The 16307-nt window shown below is 41.6% G+C and overlaps 1 pseudogene; it reads right to left on the reverse strand.

Annotated features, from left to right (window-relative positions):
* Window positions 1-12793: 12793 nt before the first annotated feature.
* Window positions 12794-15558, reverse strand: LOC141955778 (zinc fingers and homeoboxes protein 1-like; annotated as a pseudogene).
* Between the last annotated feature and the right edge of the window lie 749 nt (window positions 15559-16307).

Below are 16307 nucleotides of genomic sequence, written 5' to 3' on the forward strand. Positions count from 1 at the left end.
TCACTGTGTCCTTGTCTCTTGCTTTTTATTTAGATTGCAAGCTCTTTACAGCAGAGACCATCTTTCATCCTCTTAGCATAGTGTCACACATAAGGAGATATTGTCCATGACCAACTCGGGAGGGTAATACAAATAACATTTCATGGCTAGGGCCATACAGAGGTTACCACTACTACAAACTGCAAACAAATCTGCAGTTAAAGTTCTGATGAGCTCAGATGAGCTCTAGCATATCTTACTATGATGGTATGAGATGCAACTGCAGAGCTCAAGAGCAATCGTCCTGGAACAGTAAGTGGTCATACTGAGGGTGACAGAAGCCTGACCCCCTGAGCCAGAGCTACTGACCCAAATTTCAGAAAAATAATACTTGTCTCAAACTCAGTACATCTTTAAAGAAAGTCCTGGTAGATCAGAATGAACATCCATCTCAAGCTAGCTGAGAAGCCAGTTCAGCCAAATGTGAGCAAGAAGCTACATTTGCTAACCTAGATCCGTCCTCGAGGAAGGTAAAACAGGACTGAGCAAAGGCAAATACAGGAACTAAAATGAGTCCTTACTCTTGAAGGGGAAAAGTGCTCTGGCACCCTCACACACTGTGGAAAGAGAAGAGTACGTTGAAACTAGGGCAGTATTAACATGTGAGCACAGAGGCCAGGGGCCGAGCAGAAGGGCATCAGGCAAGAAACCGGGCAGGAAGAGGTGATCCCAGGCAGCACTGCTTCAAACAGGCACTGAGTTCAACAGGCAGGGAATGTCCTTCTGCATTCTCATCTCTCCAGAAGAGCAGAACCATGGAATCTGGTTCCTTTAGAAGTTATCAAGTCACCCCACAGTTCTAGTAAGATGCAACGAAAATGAGTGGGGAGGTGAAGGGTCATGCATCATGGAAATCAAAGAGCAAGAATTGTTTGTTATTAGCAGAAGCCAGAAGTTTTTTAGGGGTCCTTAGGACAGTCAGGAGAAGACATAACCCCCAAAAGATGGTTCATTTGCCTGCTCTACCTTAAAACAGTGCAACCTTTCAAAACCCTGGCAAGCCATCTTAACTAGGCCATAATCCTTCCCCCTCGGGCCTCACAAAACCCAGAAAAGTTGTTATTGCCAAGAGGGTGCACCACACACAGATGTGTTCAGCTGTTAATGGGTTTTGCAACTATTTTCTGTCTAGCATGACAAATGATGAACAAAATGAATACACCCTCGGTTTTGACCAGAATGCTGTTGAAAACAGAATAGGAAAAAAGGTTTCTGGAGAGTCAGGAAGAAGGTGATCAGATGCCAGGGAGAATCCTAAAGCAAAGATCTTCCTGCACAAGCCTGCACATTTCCAGTACTGATGTGAATCATGTGTCTGAACCTCTTCACTCAGCCGTGTAGTACAAGCACCAAGGTTGTACCTTCATGGTCTGAAGATACAAGCTGGATGCAGAAGTCATGGCAAAGTGTGGTATCCTCAATCTACTGTTCTAACTGTAAAAAACCCCAACAGATTCGGTGTTAGGCACAGTGAAGTTTGTATACCTTCTTCTATGCCCTTTTTTTCAGTTTTATCAGTTTTTCTGAAAATTCATTAACTTCCCATGGCCACAGTTACACTTGTTGCTTAATTGCTACTCATGATGAAACCAGGGTGTGGAAACCACAGTGGATTTGTTACCTCTCTAGGTTAAAACTTTACTACTGTGGTTTTCAGGACTGGGCAGGGCTAAGTAACGCAGGTGGCAACTCCTGTAGGACACCACTTAAGCAGCCTTGGCTGCTGTAGACCTCTGCTGTAATAACATGCATTACACTGAGCTGACTTACTGCAATACTGCTGTCTTGCAGGAACAATGAGAAACAAATCTAGAGTTAGAAAAAAAATTGCTACATTGAAGAAATATATGCAGGGCTTCAGGACTGCCCTTGAGCGACCTGCACAACTCGTGGGCTTTTCCATTCCTGCTTTCCTTTTCCATATGGAGACTGGCAGGGGAGGCTGCCTCCACAAGGGAAACAACCAAACTGTTTGTTGATTCTCCGGTGCCTCATTTCCCATGCAGCTTTTGCACTGTTGGAAAGGACCAGTGGAAACAGCTATTAAATTTAGCTTCTATGGCTTCATATTTGCCTTGTACAAGTATCAGTCCCACAGAAAGCGTGAGGCAAAGCACAGGGAAAGAACTACTCAATGAGCAAATGCAAACAAAATGTAGAAATAAAAAATGGACTTTGCCCACAATTGCTCCCTTCCACAAATCATTGCAAGTGAAATTGAATTTAGAGCCAAGAACACCACAAAACATACATCTGTGATGCAGTTTTTAACTTCGTGCTGTCACTAAGACAAATGAGCCACTTCCATCACAGGGCTTCCGTGGGCCTCTGCTTCTGCACTCTGTGGGTGCTGGGTGCCATGCTTGCACAGACATCCTTGCAGCTGGACTTCACCTGGGGGCTCTGGCCAGCTGCTGGAAAGAAACTGCAAGACTGAGAGCAGTTACTATTGCAATATTATTTGTACCATGTCCTTCAGTTCAGAACACGTCATTATTAGAGTCTATTTTGTGGACCCTCTTCCACGTTAGTCACTTAAGACAGGCTTCACTGCAATTACATTTTTTTATATTTGGCTTTCATTTAGGAAAACTGAAAATCACGAAGAGGAGAATTACTGCCAACACTGACCTTTATTTTCACCCAAAGACACAAATCAACTAGGTGTGACACACACTTGCGTTCCTTTTCTACCTTTTCTTCCTTCTACCAAATAAGTATTTTAAGGTAATGAGCACCAGCTCAGCACTGAGCCTGTAAAGAAACACACATGGGAGAGGAATTAGTCACAATGCTAATAATTCAACATTACAGCAGTAGAAACACAATATTCAAAGGTTTCATTTTGCAGTATATGAAGTGCAGCAAGTCATTTAAAAAACAAAGATGTTAGAAACCACCATGCAACAGACTGAAGACCACCACCATCAGCATTTCAAAGCAACACCAAGACCACAGGGAGCAGTTTAACATCATTCTAGAGGGGACTTTTTGGCATAAAGAGAAAAATAAGGCAGAGCCCAAAGTAGCTTGGTATTTTAAATTTCTAAAAATAGTAGCTGACAGTATTGTTATGAAAACAAATGGAAAATGGAAGGGGCTGGGAAGAGGGGGCTGGGAGAGGGGAAACAACGCACAAAGCCAGCTGGTCTCTTGTGAAAATATCGACTGAATTGCAGCATTTTGGAATTGCTGACAACACTGTAAACAAAAAAGGTAACTGTTTTAAAAAAGGTGACTGTGTGCATAATCCAGGGCTTTTCATAACTCCCTCATTAGCTGACGGAGTCTTGAATAAGCATTCTTTCTCCCTCCCCCCGCCCCCCCCCCCTTTTTTTTTTTTCTTTTTTTCCCCAGATCGAGTAAAACCATTTGGCCAAACACCAAGCTCTGCTGGGTACTAGCACTCATCTCCAGGCCTGCACACAGGTCGCTGCTTCAGCTAGGGATGTAATTTTTCAGGACTGACAAACTACAGCACAGGAGTGATTGTACCTCCTTAAATACCTTTTTCTCAGGCAGGGATAGGTCTGCAGGCACAATGCCGGGTCCTGAAGGGAAGACTGGGTCTTGAGCCCTCCAGCTGGAGCCCAGCAGTTGAGTAGACAGGTGTGATGCGCCATGCTGATGCAAGACGGCGGCACTGCCACTGGTGGGGAGCTTCTGTGGGTGACAGCAAGTCAGGCTCACCAGAGAGGTGCAGAAAGTGCTCCTCTCAGACCCTTCTTCTCTGAGGAAAAGGCACATGTTAATGTCAAAAGCAGCCATGAAGCATGATGTCCAACTGACAGGGACTTCAGCAGGGAAGTGGTTCCTACTCGCCTCTACTCTTTTAAATGCAATAAAGAGCATCTGCCTTAATGAGAAAAATCACGTGAAAGTCCCTGGCCTGCTGACACAGCAGAACAGTTCAGCAACAAGCAGCTGTACTGACTTGCACGTGAAGCTGACCTCACGCTGGCTGTTCAGCCAAGCCAGTTCTCCAAATTCAATGCGTCTGAGGAATCAGTGAAATTCAGTTTTGTGAAACAGGAAAAAAAGACATTTGAGAAGAGCTGGTTTCTGACATTTTCATATAGACATGGTTCCTGGTTTCCACATCACCTCTTAAAACCACACGCACTCAGTAAAGAGACATTTATTCCATTATTTCTTTTTTCAAATTTTTGGTACAAAGTTTATTTTCAGAAGTTCCCACATGATCCTTTCTCTTACCAGGAATTTTCTATCTCCGATTTATTTTCTTTATCTGTTGAAGCAAAAGCAGTAATTGCTACAGAAAGCAATAATGGCAAATATTACAAATATTTTACAGCAGCATTTATTTGTCTCTTTGCCTCAAGAAATTAACAAAAATAAATCCAAAGACAAGATCCATACTGCCACAAAGGCTTAGGTTTGTAATATCCAGAAGTACGCTGCGTTCCCGTATATGAGTTGTACAAGTCCAGCACAACTTTCTAAGTTTGTGCAGAGCCTGATAAATAAGACACGGAAATATCAGTTATGTTATACTGTTTCTAAGGACTTTTACTCTGTAAAATGTTCGGCCACTCAAAGCTATAAGCTTAATCACATATCAAAGAACACAGGCAATAAAGCCCATTTTACTAGAACATATAGTATTAGGCCAAACAAAACATAAGAGGACAAAATCTAGTGGTCACTGAAGCCTCTTCAAAAAAGGTCTAAAACAGAATGTTTCCATTACGTATCAGAATAAAAATGTACTGTATTAAAATGTGATTTTTTTTATTTTTTTTTTTTTTTTTTTTTTTTACAAGCTTTTAATCAGTCTTCAATTTACAGTGCGGAACTTCTGCCAACTACAGTAGTTTAACTTTGGCACAACACTAAGTTCCAATCCTTTTGGTATTCAAGTCCTGTGTGTGTCCAAAAATTTTCTTGGTTTCACAAAAGATTAGGCCCATTCACAGTCAACCAGTTATCTTGAACTTTTTCAAGAATTGCTTCCCCTTCACCACACTGGGCAACTACAAAGGAAAGACACTGTAGACTATTGCATCATTCAAAAGAAACTCTTCATTCTAAACAGTGACAGTATTGTTGCTTCCTTTAACATCACATACAACAGACAGATCACAGAGGGCGACACACTGGACACCCTCTAAAAACCTTGCTGGTCGTGAGTGAATTGTCTTCCTCATACTTCAAATATATAACAATGCATTACCTTAATTTCATTTCACATGTCAAACAGGACATTTAAGTATATTGCAATATATTATAGAAAATTGCAAAGCGCCATCATTTCTGTAAACGAGATCGACACCTGTTAACTCTCCTGTGCACATGAAGAGCCGTACCTAGTGCCACATTTTCTATACAATATAAAGCCTTCCCAGGTAGGGCAACTCAGCTTTAGTGCATTTCTGTACAGACTGTAAGCAAACATGCAGATAGCCAACTATGCAAAATAGGAAACACCTTTGTAAGTTGGAACTGGAGGCAGGGGGAATATTTTGACATCATAACAGAGCTCTTGCAGTTTATCATATCACAGATGAAGATTTGAATCTTCTGCCGTTCTAGCACGTTCTTTAGGGAAAGTTTCATGATAGGTATCTAGTATTGGACAAGCATAAGGAAATACTTTCATCATCTGGGACACAAATATTATGTGTCTTAACACATTCTAAGTTATGCACGATCCATATAGTTCATATGTTCATATAGTAATCTTATCTCTAAAATACTTGAGAAACCCCAAATCATTTTTAGGCCACAGTATTATAGCCAAAGATCAGTTACTTTATTCACCACTGTAGTGCTACCTGCTCTAGGAAAAAAAAAAAAAAAAAAAAAAAAAGGCCTCACACTTCCCAACAAGCATCAAGTCAGAAGCAGAGGTAAGTACCATTGCTAACTACAACACAAAGACAAGTGCTGCAATCCAGCCAGCACACTCCCAGGTGAAGATCCACCTCACCTAATTTCAGATGTCTGTAGTGTCCGTGTCTGCCTGCAAGCCACATGTTAAGAGTCAATGAAGTTCAGGGTGCAGTTCATCTGACCAACTCCAAGCATGTAGGATCAACGGGCTTGCATTTGTTAGGTATACTGACTAGCTGCAGTGTCTTGCTCAAATGCAGAAGAATCCCACCTTAATTCATGAAAAGTGCTACAGGATCCTCAGTTATCACTCTACATTTTACAATGTCATGTAAGTCAGATTTGCAATGACTATCCACTGAAAAAGTGAAGATGCTCTTCACCACAGAAGGAGAAAAACTCCCAAGAGCTCCAATCATTAAACTTGAAAATACTGGATGTTACCTGCCTGTGCTTCAAAATCTCCCCTTTTAAAGGTGGGAAAACAATACAAAAGTTTGAGCTATTGAGTGTGTATAAGTAGCTATTGAGGGGATTTTTCACCTTGCTACATCTTTCATTTTAAAATCTTTTCCTACAGAATTTTAACACATCACCAAACCTCAAGTAACTTGACCTAGTAAGTTTGTGTCATGCTACTTGCTAAATCTACATTACAAGTTTGGTGGAGAGTATAGGTGTAATCCAGCACTGTTCAGTGCAGGGAACCAAGCCCTCTACTAGCCCTTCCCATATCTAGTTTACATCAGCATCATGAACAACTCTCAACAGTTTCACTGCTCTCTAATCACAGCCACCATCTTTTCATTACCACTGAATGTAGGCAAAATTATTTTCCAAGAAAAAATAAATTAAATCAAAGAAAGTAGCTATATGTTATTGCACTCTATTTTTGTGCATTCAGGTTAGAGCAAGGATATTTAATATTACAGAAGCTTAAAGATTATCTTCTCTCCTTGGGAGATATGAATATAGACAGATACATTCAGGTGGAGGATGCAAATCGATACTGCTGTAATTACAGAAGCAAATGCTGAAATCCAGCCTGGATACATAGTACTCTGTTAAGTGCAAAAGGGAAAACGCTCCCCACCTTAAGCTACAGCTTGGTTACTCAGCAGCCACAGACTAGTTGTCAGTTACTGCTGTGCTCTCATTTCAGAGGAAAACGGAGGAGGAAAAGTGTCAGCACCTTTAGGCTTTCTGGCCTACGGGGACTGCATAAAGCCATGAATCACTTTGTATGGGCTCCAGAAATGCTTTCTCTGCTCTGTAGAGAAGGGAGTGCACTTGCCTGCCTCAACAGTTCCTTGGCGAGCAGGAGGAAAATAGGCTTTTGCCCAAAGTCAGCAAATCTTGCATTAGAAAAATTATTTCATGTCATGTGAGGACATCATTGCAAGTTTCCTTCCCTATAATCAAAGTTACTGCCAGACCATATTGCATATAATGGCATGAAAACAAAAAAAAAAACCAAAAAAAAAAAGGTACTGGACAAGGTTGAAAAGGGAATGGCCTCATTTACTATACTGTATTAGAGACAATCCACTAAATTCTAATCATGAGGTACTAGATATCTTTCCTCTCCTTTGCTTTGAAAACAAGACAGAGATTTCTAAAAATGAGTGATTGCAATACTTTACTTGTTCTGTCAGAACAAGAGTAAAATTTGCTTTGCTTATCAACTTCTAGGTAACTGAATTGTGCAGGGCAAGCAAAAGCCTTCAAGCTTCTACATCTTCCCTTCTTTCCACTTCTTACAAGCCAGCACTCTGTTAGTTCATTCAAACCTCCAGGGAGGACTAGCTCTTTCTTTTTACAACAAGCACTAACCATGGGGTCAGTGAGAGGTTGATACTGGGAAGACAGCACTGTTTAAGATGGAACTGTGCTCCTTCATTGTACTCAGAAGCAAGAGCAGAACATGGCATGAAGCAGCATGATACAACGATGGTGGATGCCTCACCCAGTTGTGACACCACTTGCTTTCTTTTAACCCTTTCTTTCACTCCATTCTGGCACAGGATTATCTTTATTCTCCCTTTAGCTGAATTCTAGATACAGCAAGTAACTGGTGTTATCAGATCAGGTACTCCTGGCAGAAACAGCAGACGGAGAGGAAAGCTCAACCTTAGCTCTAAAGGAACTGGTGCTCACAGCTGAATTCTGAAACAGTGCTCCCAACGAAGACTGAGAACAAACGAGAGGCAAGGTCTGAGCAAGGTCAGTTTCTTCATCTCACTCTCAATGACAATCACTGGAAGCTGGTTCATAACTGGCTCAAACCTAAGAGGTGAAGCTCCACACAAATAGAGAGAACATACCACAGGCTCATCTACACACAGTTCTTCACCAAGCAGGGAAATCCATAAAACCCCACATTGGACACTCACCCCAGGGTAGACATACTTTCTTGCCCCTTCGCTCCCCACTGTCAACACAGCTCAGTCCAAGTGGCTTCCAAAACATCCTGCAGGTGTGCATAAGCTACAGGAGGGAGCCAGGCTGCAGGGGCGTGCTGCTGCTGAGCACTGCAATGCTCAGGTTCATCATAAAGACACTTGCTGATGTGCTTAGGTTGAGGAAGTTTCCTGTATGTAACCGGTAGAATGAGAAGGTGCCATATCCTCTCCACCCACCAGGCAATTTCTTTCCTCTCAAGTGACCATATAGTGTGCCTCGGGCACCTATGCAAGGAGCACAGCAGCCTAAGGTTGGCCGAGATGAATCTGAGCTAAACTCCTGTTACCAGTAGCTTTGAGTTCCCACCAGCCACAACCACAATTCACAGACAGAGACCAGCATGCTGATAGCTCTTTCCAATGCTCCTCTCCTGACACAGGAGGCCTCCGGAAGGAGCTTCCCTCTCTCCCAGTACACAGTGCAAATACACGTGCTGCAAACATGAAATAAACTGGTAACTGATGGACTCTGTTTGTTCAAAGAGAAATAACAGACAGATTAGGAGCAATAATGAATGCATTCAATTGCTTTCTTTAGGCTGAACTCACCCAGATTTTTCTCATCCTTGGCACAACTGAAAGGCTTACAGTGTGCACGTAGCCCAAAGGAAATGTGGACACTCCGCATCTCTCATTAGCTGATCCACAGCACATGGCTTAATTTAAATTTTATACTCTGCAGAGATGATGATCCTCAATGGGCTGTAAATACTATTATAACTACTGGAATACGTGGAACTGTAATATTTACAGCAACTGAAAATCTGGCCCAGTATACATTAGCCGCCATCTCTGACCATTTTACTGAAAGAAGAAATTCAATCCAACTATATTTAGTCTGATAAACAATGTATTTCCTCTTCCTGTGTTTTTCAGACCAGATGTGCTAAGGCCTACCATTGTAGACGAGTGTTATTTAACAGAACACTGCCAAAATGGAAAATTTCCCAGTTTAATCAGATCATTAACTTGGATCTTTATTTTTTTCTCATCTTTTAAAGAAGGCTGGATTTAATGATAATATAAATGCGGTCTCTGCTAACAAAAAGTGGAGATATTATGGACAGGTTGCTTGGGCGGGTTTTAGTTTTGGGTTTTTTAAAAGAAAATTAATTCTGGGTCAAGCTTAAGGATTAAGGCAACTCCAGATTTTTGACCCCCTATTCCCAGCAGAGCTTGAAGCTAATATAAGTCTTTATTCTATCTGCTGGTATCTACAACAGCCTCATCCATACCATTACCAGCCAAACAAGAGTATCTCCCAACCACACGGAGCAGTCAATGCTGAAAAGGCCAGACCCTGATCTCTCTTACAGCATCTCACATCCATACAGAGTTCAATGAAATATGCTGACAACATGGTTTTGCTCCTCCCCCATTCCAAAGTTAAACCAAGGGATTCTTGGCTAGTCCTCTCCAGCACCACTGGCTACTTTGTGCCTCACCAATTTGAATCTTGGAAGCCAGGCAATAGTTTCATCATCAAATTCATGACACACACCAAAAGCCACTGCCTTTTTCTTTCCAGCAATCTCAAATAGTCAGAAGAGCTCACCGCAGGAAATGGCTTTCACAGACAACATCCTCCTGTAATTCAGGCAGCCTGTTCAACCTGCGAGCAGAAAGACAGCTACAAGTGTCCAGGGAGAAAGGCGAGTTAATATTTTTTTCATCAGACGTTTCTTGCTTCGATCTGGGTTTCACCCACTACCAGGCACAAAACCCAGATCTAACATGGGCTCCTCTGTTTCAGAATATCATGACTAAAAGGACTTTCTTGGTCTTTTGACAGTTATCACAGTGAGGAAGAAAGAGTAATTCCAGATTAGGTTCTTGGAAATGTGGAAACATTAGGATGTATTTTCTCTACACTAATCTGTCTCTCATTGGTCATCAGATGCAGAAGCCTACAGAGGAGATGCTGACAGATGTACAAAAGGAGGTTGCTAGTATCCTTTCTGTTAGTGTCAATATAAAAGCAGACAATGCTGGCAATAACAGCAGCACCAATTAATCATCATCACCTTTTGACATCTAAGTATAAAGTAACATCCCTAAAAAATACAGACTGATCGTAGCAAGAACACAAACTACTTGTCCTCAGAGTGCCAGTTTTCTAGGATGCCAGACATCTGCCTAAACTAACTTCTGTGAATTTGGCCCATTGTTTTTAAGTTGCTAATTCAAACTCAGAGTTCTATGTGTTGAGACTAAATGGCCTTCTTTTCCCCCTCCCTCTGTTTTAAAGACACTTGTTCAAGACGTAGATGTTCTGTATCAGATTAAACTACTTCTGACATTCACTTCACATAGATCAAACTACCTCTAAAAATAAGTGTGTTTCCCCAGTAGCCTCAAGAACAATCAGCATAGTGGTGAGGTGAGCTCAATCTGTCAGGATGAATTTAGGTTAAACTTGCGCACAAATCATTCAACTGGGCTATCACTTATTCTTATTCTTATTCAGAACAACTAAACACAAGCGTGTTTATAATTTCTAAGAATCTAAAAGCCATATAACCTCTTTTTTTTTTTTTTTTTTGAGAAATAAACATCATGTCATAGCCACAACTTGAAAAACTTTCTTACTAGCAGCCAAAGACGCTTTTCATCTCTGTATCTGTGTATTCTTAGAGAACTCCAAGCAACTCTGAACAGCTTTTAGGCAGCTTCCACCTCACGTTTACCTTAAAATTCAGTGTAAGTTTTCAAGAAATTATTCTTTTCAGCTAGAAATATACGTACTTTTCTTACCATTTCCAACAAAGAGTGCACAAGCTAAAAACAAATGTTACTATCAACTGCACGAAGTCTGTCAGGCATTTAAATTAAATTGATGTAGGATACACTGATTGAATGTAACAAAAAGCATCTTCTAGCATTAGACTCATTCAGTCTAAATAATTATCAACAAAGAACATTTCAGCACAAGTTCTGTAAACCCAAAACACTTTGAAGGTACACAAAAGGTGCCATAATCACCTCGCATTCTTAAACCAAGCAATCCTCACCCCTAGGTTCATTGATTCCTTTGTCACACTTTTCCCCTTCTCTTTTGTTTTGAACTCTTTCCTTAAGGAATAAACCCAGGCCTTGAAACCTTTCAGGTGAAGTGGTGTTTGCAAAAAGACATCTTAGGTTTTTGCATTTTCATCCTTCATGAGCGGGCAATGTTCTCCTACATCAACGAAAAACACGTCTATGGTTTTTTTTGAATTAAACAACATAAAGCAATTAAATATTGAGAAGCAGTCACATGAATGATGAACATGAATCTTCCAGTTGATAATGCGGAAGAGGAGGAGCTGAACTGAATCTGACTTATAACCCCATGTCCTAGGCTAGGCCTAAGGATGTCCATCGCTTTGTAGCAAGGAAGCAAATAGTTGTTGCCTGCACAGGTAGCATCTTGCTGTCGCGGATGAAAGTATTGACACGGTAATGATTTAGAAAAATAATCTAGATTTATTAATAACTAACAACTATTTGTCAATACAAAATAGCTCAGAAAGAAAAGCGACTTATTCAGGTTCTAAAATGACAATATTCACTCTAACTTACTTAACGGTACCTTAGTTTATACACATATGTACATGCACATACACAAACCAGACATATACATACAGAAACAAAGGGGTTTGGATTTGGTGAAATGAACACAAAAGGGACAAGCACACAGGAACAAGGGTAAGGGTACGTACCCACACACACACATCCCCACCAACAAACAGGTGAAATAGAAGCTAGCTCAAAGAAAATTTCCCTCTCGAGTTTAGAGCAAATACTCACAATGCCTTGGCATTCCTCAACGGGCGATAATTGAGACTCGAGCGGGGGGACTTCGCCCTGGCCTTCCACCTGGAGCAGACGACACCTTAAGGGTTTTGGTACCTGAGAGGCGTCCCAGCTCAGGGGAGATGCTGGTCACAGGCTGCTGCGATCCAGGAGAGCTCAAAGGGTCTCTCTGGTGGTCGCAGTTTATAGGATCCAAGATAACTGACTTTTGTCAAATACTATCTGGTGCCTTCCGGCAGTTGCACAAGAATTTGAATAACATGCAACCCTGTTATTGTTCCATCTGATCACATCCCAGGCATAGGTGTGTCAGGCCATCAGGAGATGATGGGCCATTATAACCTTTTCCAAGCAATTGGGAGGGGCAGGAGCCAGGCTCCTCAAGGTTATCAGTCCTTATCTCCATAGATTGGTGGATAGCTTGGGGGAATGTGGATGGAATCACACCTGGCACCAAGCAGCCCAGCAAGGAGGGCAGGGAGGGGTAAGAATTGCACCACCACACTTGCCTATGTTCTTTTATGTAGAAGGAAAATGCTGAGCAGGTGCTTGCTAAATTGAAGGCCATGAAAAATCATTTGGCTCTTCACCATAACATCCAACCTAATTAGTTGGGTTTTGGCCCCCAAATCCCAAATGGCATGTCAATCTGATTTTGAAAGTTTACGCTTAACATGTCAGGGGCGTTCCCAAGTATCACTATCATCTGTTTCTTCCTCATCTTCCTGATCTTCCAGCATTTCATCTTCCTCCTTGTTCTTATCAAACAGCTCTATTCCAAGTTCTAATCCTCTTTGCCTTTCTGCAAACCATTCTCTGACCTGCTCATATCCCATGTGAGATTTGGCTACCAGTTCATCGAGGTCTTGCTCATTAAGGAATCTGTGCTTCATATAGTAGTCCTTTAGGATTGCTGTTCCAGTTTTGAATTTTATGACAGACACACCTCTGTCCCAGCAATTTAACCTCGTGCTTCCCTGAGGTCTCCCCCGAGGCCTCCCCCTCCCCTTCAGTCTTCCTTTTCCTCTCTTTCTCGCAAAGCCTTGGCCAATCAGACTGTTTGCATTGGCACTCTAGTAATAATAATACCATTTCAATCCTCCATTTTTCCAAGCATAGCGAGTATCTCCAAACCAGCTCACAATTTCTGATCTTGGGAGCCCAGTTTCTTCTGCTAGTTTGTTGTATTCTTGTAGAGATGGCCACTGAGTACGGACAAAAGAACTTTTAAGCAAGTGCAACTGCTCTGGTGATTTTTTGCCTATTTTGCTTGAAGTGGAATACACTGATTTGGCTCCTGCTGCTCCATCTCCCACAGATGTTTCTCCAGTCTCTTCTTTTGAGCTGCCAGCATTGCTCTCGTTCAAGTCAGCTCCCTCTTCTTTCAAGACATTCAATTTCCTTCTTTCTGTAAACCAGGCATCAAACTCTCTCCTGGTCAGTTTGGCTATTAACCTATTCATCTCTTCATCAGTAAGGACTGGCTTATTAAGAAAACCTGCTTGGAGGACCTGCAGCTGTTCAGCAGTCTTCTCTTTGAATTTCTGCTGGTTGAAATCAGGAAAAGCGCTCCATGATGACTTGTTCTGTGGAGTGACTCCCGTTGGGGACTCATTCATTTCATCGCTTGAATCAATAACAATGGTGGCACACGAATCACTGTTGAGATGAATCCCATGATTATTCTTTGAGTTTCTCTGATTGTAGCATGTATCGCTGAACCACTTTCTGATCTCTCCTTTAGTCAGGGCCGTTATTTTCATAAGTCTTACAATTTCTGAATCTTGAGGAAACTGATTTTTAAGGTAGCTGACTTTCAATTCTGCCAGCTGTTCCTTAGTTTTTTTCGCTCAGATTCCAAAGGAGTCAGGATTCATCAGCGCGCATTCATTTTTGATAGGCTGAGGGGCTGGAACAGCAGCTCCTTGTTTGGTTTCTGCAACAGGCTGAGCAGTGTGAATCTGACTCTTCTGTAACTGTGTTTGGTTTGGGACTCCTGCTACAGTCAAAGCTATTGGGGCTGTTACTGGTAACGTATTTGCACCTGTAACTTGCGTGAGAACAAGTCCTGGCTGACCAACTATTTGGCATGTCTGTAAAATTGAAGGCAAACCATTGCTAGCGGCAGAAATGTGTGCTGGAATAACAGTAATTGTCTGTGGCACGGTATGCACCGTGCCATTAAATTGTTTCCTCCTTGCTTCCTCCACTTCCTCTGGAGTCCAGCTCACACCGTGTTTCAGACGCTGCGCAGAAAACCATATTCTAATCTGTTCCTCTGTGTGACTTAGCTTGAGTGGAAAGAACAGTGATTTCTGACAAGGCTGGATATGGGAATTTGTTGTAGGTGTTAAGCAAAAGAGGACTGTTATCCAAAGCAGTATTATAGGCTGGAATGCTATTTACAGGTATTAGGACTTTTGGAATCAGGTTTGAGTTCTGTGGAACAGTGATTTCTGACAAGGCTGGATATGGGAATTTGTTGTAGGTGTTAAGCAAAAGAGGACTGTTATCCAAAGCAGTATTATAGGCTGGAATGCTATTTACAGGTATTAGGACTTTTGGAATCAGGTTTGAGTTCTGTGGAGCTGTAAAGGCTGTTATAACCTGTGCCACCCCAGGCTGAAGCACTGGTGCTGGAGTCACTACGGCACTAGCCACATCTGCTGCACTGCAAACACCTGAATGGCTCGCTTTTGACTCAGAAACTGCTGGTGGTGGGTTTTCTACTACTTCTTCAGAGTTTGGCTCCTTTTCAGTTCCCTTTTCTTCACCAGCAATGTCATCAACTACATTGTGGAAAACAGCAATACGTTTATTCTCAGTTTTGTTTTTCATCATTTTCATAATAGGAGTTTTGCTGATTGAGATCCCTGATGAGGGGACCTCAGAAGAGTCAGCCTGTTCAACATTTTCTTCTCTAACAAAACTCCCGCCAAAAGTGAGATTGTTCACTGTTTGTTCAAAGACTGTCTGATTACTATGTTTCACCATGGTCAACTTAAAATTCTCTTCTCCAGGGTGGTACTTCAAATTATGTTCTGAGAGAGCATCATATCTTTTGGTAAGAAAATTGCATTCTACACAAACATAGGATGAATTTAATACTAAGTTGGGATGTTCTGAATCTACGTGAAAAATAAACATATTGAGATCGGGAGTTTGAAAAGTACAGTATTTACACTCGTAACCACCTTCTACTTTATTCTACTTTATTTGTATTTTTCTGATTGTCTGAATCCACATACTCATGAACATCCTCATCACTTGTTACGCTCTCTGCTGTAGGGTTATCTGCTGGCGCAAGTACAGGTGGTCCTTCCTCCAACTCTGATACCATTTCTAGATCCGGATCCTGCTCGTTGGCTAAGACCATGCACAGTGTTGTTGATTTTCTTTTACTTGCCATGCCTGTTATGTGAGAATGATACTGACTGGTCAGGTACAGACCTAACTTCAAGCTCTTCTTGATTAATAGTAATGGCTTTCGGTACTTCAAGTCAGTTCTTGTAAAGTCTCAACATTTATCCCGTTAGCAGATTTCCTTTTGTAGTGCAGTCAGGTTAGAAATAGTTGAGGATGAAATGTTGAGAGAGACTGCTTTAAAGTCCACATCCACCACCTGTAGCAAAGAAGAGACAGTGGAATTAGTTAAAGAGTAATTTCTATTCTGCTACGTATTTTGGCTTAAGGTAATTCAGTCCTTTGTGGTTCAATCTGCCACTGTTCATCCCCTGAAAACAGCAGACCCATTCCAAAAAGAGTTACTCAAACTAAGTTAAGAAAGGCAAAATCCAATCCACTTACTGTAGGCTGAAATCTGTTTTCGTGCGTGTCAATGCACTGAAAGGCATAAAACACAGGATGGTGTAAGACAGGGAACCTTCTGACTGTTTCCCTGTCTTCAGAACCCTTTTTCTTGGCATAATGTTGAGGTCAGTTGTCCTATATAACTTGCCTTTGAACTGCTTTGCCTAAGCTCTGGCAACATTTCTCGACTGCCCCATGAGCTCAAGTCCTTTCTATCAAAAACTCAACCCTAGTATGACATCTCTACTACTGACTCTGTCATGTCCCTCATGTCTGAGGTTGTGAAGGGTCCCAGAAAAGGCAGGCCTAAGAGTGTTTTTCTATTGCATTCTATATGCAAACATGAGT

This window comes from Athene noctua, unplaced genomic scaffold (genome assembly GCF_965140245.1).
Source record: "Athene noctua unplaced genomic scaffold, bAthNoc1.hap1.1 HAP1_HAP1_scaffold_612, whole genome shotgun sequence".
In the NCBI taxonomy this organism is placed as follows: domain Eukaryota; kingdom Metazoa; phylum Chordata; class Aves; order Strigiformes; family Strigidae; genus Athene; species Athene noctua.